This window comes from Aethalodelphis obliquidens, unplaced genomic scaffold (assembly GCF_003676395.1).
Source record: "Aethalodelphis obliquidens isolate GAN/ISIS:26980383/991018 unplaced genomic scaffold, ASM367639v1 scaffold51, whole genome shotgun sequence".
NCBI classification, from domain to species: Eukaryota; Metazoa; Chordata; class Mammalia; order Artiodactyla; family Delphinidae; genus Aethalodelphis; species Aethalodelphis obliquidens.
Window position 1 is genome coordinate 8,266,177 of NW_020837995.1, and position 5,496 is coordinate 8,271,672.

Consider the following 5,496-nt stretch of genomic DNA (forward strand, 5'->3'; position numbering starts at 1 on the left):
ACACACACACACACACACACACACACACACACACACACACACACACACACACTTGCTTCTTCTCCCACCCTCTCCACGTGCTGCCTACTGAGCTCCAGCCTAGTCTCTGAAGGTCAGGGCAGGGCCCTGGTGGGGTGGCAGTTGGGCCCCCTGTCACCTGCCCCATGCCGTGTGGTTGGAGCTGGAAGGCCCGCAGAGTACCAGCCTGGGAGGGGGAGATGCAGCTGAGACCTAACGTTCTCTGTTGTCTTTGGAACCCAGGTCCCCAGACCAGGTTTGGGGAGGGCAGGTGTAGATAGAGGAGGCTGTAGGAGCGAGGCAAGGTCTGCTGTCCCCCTTGTGCCTGTTCCCAGCCAGGGTGGGGGCAGGACAGCAGCGGGGAGCAGCAGGCACAGGTAGAAATCCAGCTCTCCTGCAGGGAGGGCGACCCAGATCGCTGGAAGGCCCTGCAGGGAAAGACTCCCCTAAACTAGTGGCAAAGGCCTCCGGACCCAGCAGGCTGGAGCCACGTGCCCAGGAGAAACCAATAGTCAGACAGCCCCACGGTTGCCGGCCATGTGCTTCCCAAGTGTTATTCACACAACAGTCACGCCTCAGAGCAGTCTCCTATTTTCCCCAGAGTCTCTAATGTGCCTGTCTGCTCCCCCCTGGACAGAGGCTCTCTGAGGGCAGGAATGGTGTGCCAAGGGGCTCTAAATCCCCAGGGCCTGGCCCAGTGCCCCTGCAAACTACAGAGCCTCCCTCGGCGCTTGCAGAATGAATACAGGAGTGAGGTAGCCACGCCATCCTGTGCATGGCTGTGGGTACTTGTGCATTGGCTGGGGCTGCCTTTCCCTCCACCCAGAGCACACGCAGCCTTGAGGGAGGCGGTGTCCGCTAAAGTCCCTAACCGTGAATTTCCTTTCCCTGTCTAGGGAAGGCGGGGTGTGACCAGCATTGTGTTCCCCCGGGGAGACCATGTCTCTGTTACTCTGTGTCACCACTAGGGGGCAGCAAGGTTACAAAAGCCTGGTTGGGGGGCCCTCTTCCCCTCCCTTCTGCTCCCCTCCCCTTCCCAGCACCCCGCCCACAAGTCTCCATAACCCCCACCTCCCAACTCCGCCAGACCGGAGAAGCCACATGCGTTGTAAGAGCCTCATTTTACTGGTGATGAGACCAGAGAGGTAGCGCCCCTCTGCCTAGGCTGCTCAGCCTGTTTGTGGCTCAGATGAACCTAGCAGCCGGGCACCTGCCTCCTGACCAGCTCTTTTCCTGGCTGTCCCAACAACGCTGTTTCTCCTGATACTTCACCGTGTGCCCTCCCTCTCTCTACGCAGGGATGGGCCTGTTGTCCCGGGCCGCAGGTCGGGTCGTGTCTCTTCCCTGGCTGGTCCCCCACCCTCTCAGGCAGCCTGCCGGCTGGGCCCATAGCACTGCCACCTCACTCTCAGCACCTCCCTGGATCAAGAAACTGCTGTCATGATTCCTACTGACCAGAGGTTTAGTGCAGGCCTCTCAGGTCAGGCCAGGCCTGGCCCTGGGTAGGGAGGACTCAGAGTGCATGAGGTAGGGCCAGAGGGACAAGCTCTTGGCAGGCTCCAGATGCCAGGGACGTTCTGGGCCCTACCGCTCCCAAGAACACACATACCAGAGCAGGGTGGGGCCGAAGTCCTTTGAAGCATCAGGTGGCAGAAGGATGGTTCGGGGGAACCCCTCCTCCGTTCTGTTCTACAGGGCACACCCTGGGCTGGGGCATCCTAAGCTTTCCAGCTCCGGGCCGGCAGTGGGAGGAGAACCCTGACGTGGAACCGAACCCCTGAGCTACTTCACCCGAGCTACTTCACCCGGTCCGGTCAATGAGGGAACAAAAAGTGAAGACCCAGGCTCCACCTCAGAGGCACCTGACGATACCAGGCCACAGAAGCCTGAGGCCAGGGTGACAAAAGACTCATCAATTGAGGAGTTCTGCTTGCCGCAGGACAGGCCAATAGATCGGGACGAGGTGTAGCCAGCAGACGGAGAAGATGGCAGACTAAAGTCTCAAAATAACCATCTTATCGGGGTTTGGATGCCAGTTTCTTTTATAGCACAGAGGGGGAGGAGAGAGGCAGTAAAGTAAAAAGGCCAGACGTTTTGCAAATATCCCCTGGAATGGCCAGCCTCCGGGAAGGGATGTGTTAAGTGTTAATTTCTTCTTTCTCTTAGCCATCCACAGGTGGACCGGGTCCAGATGTTCGCCTGAACAAAAGGCACTTGGCTTAACATTCTGGCAGAGGGGCAGAGTTCCCTGAGGCAGGCCATTATGTATACACAATATCCTTTTTTTTTTTTTTTTTTTTTTTTGCGGTACCCGGGCCTCTCACTGTTGTGGCCTCTCCCTTTGCAGAGCACGCACAGGCTCAGCGGCCATGGCTCACAGGCCCAGCCGCTCCGCAGCATGTGGGATCCTCCCGGACCGGGGCACGAACCCGTGTCCCCTGCATCGGCAGGCGGACTCTCAACCACTGCGCCACCAGGGAAGCCCTACACAATATCCTTTTACTGAACAAAAGCAGCGGAAAGCAAAGGTTAAAGTAAAAGAAGCAGATTCTACATGTAGTCATTTGGCTCTTCCCTGTTACAATTTTCCAGGAGATAACCTTGCGGGGGATGAGCAAGACTCAGCAAGGGGATGGCAGTGAGAGTGTTGCATGAAGCGGGAGTGGCATCTTACTAGTAAGAAAACGTTAGGGGACTTCCCTGCTGGTACCGTGGGTAAGACTCCGTGCTCCCAATGCAGGGGGCCTGGGTTCGATCCCTGGTCGGAGAACTAGATCCTGCATGCCGCAACTAAGAGTCCACATGCCACAACAAAGATCCCGCGTGCAGTACAACCAAGACCCGGCGCAGCCAAATAAATTTTTTATATAAAAGAGAGAGAGAGGAGACCCTTAAGTTAGGAAAGTGCAGACCAGACCAGGTAGGTCACTGAAGGGCAGACTGAGGGGACAAAGCCGTCCAGAGGGGCTCACTGAAGGTTTTACAGCAGGGGCTAAGGAGGCCATGCAGTGGTTTAGGAAGCCAGGGAGGAGGCTGAGTCCAGATCGTGGAGGGAGGGGTCTGTACCAGAGAGGGAAGAGGAGTTTCCAGGAAAGGGTGAGCAGGAGAGCCTCAGGAGGCCTCAGAGCATCAGTATGGGGGGTGGGGGGAGAGGGGCAGGGCAGCCAAGACAGCATCTAGGACTCAGGCCTGGGGTCCTCATGGATGTGGGGAGCAGGCCTGGCTTGCCTACAGGTGCCCAGGGTGCTCCTTCCTCTAGGCAGGCAGAGAGGCTGGAAGGCTGGCTTGGGACAGACAGGCTCTCCCCATCTTGAAGCTCATCACAGGGGCCTCTCATGCGGATGAGGTGTGGGTGGGGTCACACCCTCCAGGGATAGGGAAAAGGTCTGGCACAGTTTTCAGGGGCGGAGAGGACAGAAGCCCAACAGAAGGCCGAGGGATTGCTGAGAGCTGGCCTTTGGAATGGCAGGGGGTGGATGTCCCGTCTCTGGAGGTAGTATCACCCAGCCTAGAGGCTTCAAGGCAGAAGAGGGCAACCAGGGTGAGAGAGAGCATGCTGAAATGCCTGGGACACCACAGTCATCACAGGGAAGAGGAAGCAGCCTGAGGGTGTGGAAGGGAAGTAGGGTGACCAGTTGTCCAGGTTTGCCTGAAACTGAGCCCATCTTAGCACTGAAAGTCCTGTGTCCAGAAGTCCCCCCATTCCTAGGCAAACCTGGATGTCTGGTCACTTTATGGCGAAGGAGGCTGGGGCAGGGAGGGAATCTTCACCTGTGAGTGAAATACTCTGAGTGATGCCAGTGGCTAAAGATGTAGATGTGTCCCTCAGGAAGATCCCACTGTGAGTAAGGGGATGAACGATGAGGCCAGGAAGACAAATAGGTCGTCAGTGCTAATACTGATAATCATAATAACACCTTGCACTTACATCTAACACTGCCAAAGCCCTCACACATGTGATGTCATTTGATCTCATCAAGCTTTGAAATCTGTGGATTAGCCAGGGCTAGTGTTACTCGATTCTCTTTGGAGATCAGGGTCAGTGACCTGCCCGAGAGTCTCGTGGTCGGGTGGGGGCCTCCCGCTGCACCGGCCCCATCCCTGCAGCACCCTCTCCAGCCCAGGTCAAGGCCGCCTACCTTTACCCTCCTGCCAGGAGAAACCTGTCCCCCCAAACCCTGCAAAAGTGCCTGGCTGTCCCACCTCCTTCCCCACCCCACCCCCCAGGACAGCCCAGGAGCAAGGGCCTTGCTGGCTCTACTGACAGGGATTGGGGGTCACAGAGAGGGCCGACATCCTGCCTTTTGGCCTTCACCATCAGTCCACACGCTCCCTGAGGCCCCCCCACCCATGGCCTCTACCGCTTCTGGAGATGCCCTCAGCCTCTCCTCTCCCTGAGCCCAGAAATGTCTCTCCTTCCTCCCAGAGTGCCTTTCTTCTCCACTTGGTGTGCCTTTCTGGCAGGGAAGGGCCACCTCTCTCTGCCAGGCAATAAACAAAAGCACTCGGTAAGCACTTACTATCTGTAAGGCACAGTGCCAGAGGGTAGAGGGGACCCACACGTGGTCGAGGCTCTGCTCACCCCCAACATCTTAGGATTGGGTAGAGGGATCCCACGGAACATCGTGCTCTGCTATAAATTGATTCCAGGACTTCCCTGGTGGCACAGTAGTTACAAATCCTCCTGCCAACGCAGGGGACACGGGTTCGAGCCCTGGTCCGGGAGGATCCCACATGCCGTGGAGCAACTAAGCCCGTGTGCCACAACTACTGAGCCTGAGCTCTAGAGTCCGTGAGCCACAACTACTGAGCTCGCGTGCCACAACTACTGAAGCCTGTGCACCTAGAGTCTGTGCTCCACAACAAGAGAAGCCACCACAGTGAGAAGCCCACGCACCCAACAAAGAGTAGCCCCCGCTCGCTGCAACTAGAGAAAGCCCACACGCAGCAACGAAGACCCAACCAGCCAAAAATAAATAAATAAATAAGACATTATTAAGCAAGACTAATCCATTAAAAAAAAAAACAAATTGACTCCAGTGTGCCCACCCACTGCTGTGGACATCCTCCTCACCTCCCGGAGGCTGCACCCCACCCAGACCACTCAGACTGTCCTCGCTTCTCTGTCCACCCCATCAAGATGGGTCTACCTCTAAATTGGGAGATTGGGATTGACATATACACACTACTGTATATAAAATAGATAACTAATAAGGACCTATTGTATAGCACAGGGAACTCTACTCAATACTCTGTAATGACCTATATGGGAAAAGAAGCTTAAAAAGAGTGGATATATGTATATGTATAACTGACTCACTTTGCTGTACACCTGAAACTAACACAACACTGTAAATCAACTACACTCCGATAAAAATTAAAAAAAGAAAAATGATGGGTCTACCTCCTCGGCCCAAGGCCTCCGTACCTCCTACTGCCTGCCTGCAGTGATGCAGATCCTGAGCCCAGACCCTGCCT